Here is a 772-nt window from a genome sequence, read left to right on the forward strand (position 1 = left end):
TGTGTGTGAGAGAGAGAGAGAGAGAGAGTGTGTGTGTGTGTGTGTGTGTGTGGGTCAGTTTTTGCCTATAGTGTTGGGAGAAAAATGCTGGATTAATAAACATGCACAAAAATTTGCTTATGGAAATCTTAAGTGTAAAAAGGTTTGTATGAGGGGTAGGTTTAGTTCTGGGGCTCTCGACCCTTTTCTTCTTCTCACCTTCTTCTTGAACATGAAGGAACACTGGGTCTCATTCACTTATATCAATTGTTTGTATTTATATGCACAGTAGAACTTAATTCTAATGAAACATTTCCACCTAATACACACATGAATGTTCTTCTTAATGTTGTTCTAATGTTAATGAATTTGGAGTATACTAAATGAGCGGCTGCGTGCCAGAGGTTACTCATTTGCATAAAATACACCCTAACCATCTCCATGGCTTTCCAGGGCTTTCCACACAAAGTTTTTTCACCAGCCTGTCGTCACTCTCAGCCAGCATATGACACTCTATGAATTTGTGCTTTTGTCTCAAATCATGTGCAGCAAGATCTTCAAGCATGGCAAGTATGCCATCCTCAAAACCTTTTTAAACACAATTAATTCAGATTGAGATTTTTGACTAATTTTTTTTTTTTTTTTTTTTGCTGAGTATGCTCTTTCAAATAAGCCCATATTATTATTCACCTGCATTTGGATTCTCTCTCTGTTACTGATCGCGACAGTGTGATTAAACTTCATTCATAATTTTTGGGTTTATGCTCATCTCTTTCTTTCTGTTCTTTGATTA

This window comes from Sinocyclocheilus anshuiensis, unplaced genomic scaffold (genome assembly GCF_001515605.1).
Source record: "Sinocyclocheilus anshuiensis isolate Anshui unplaced genomic scaffold, SAMN03320099.WGS_v1.1 scaffold468, whole genome shotgun sequence".
Taxonomy (NCBI): domain Eukaryota; kingdom Metazoa; phylum Chordata; class Actinopteri; order Cypriniformes; family Cyprinidae; genus Sinocyclocheilus; species Sinocyclocheilus anshuiensis.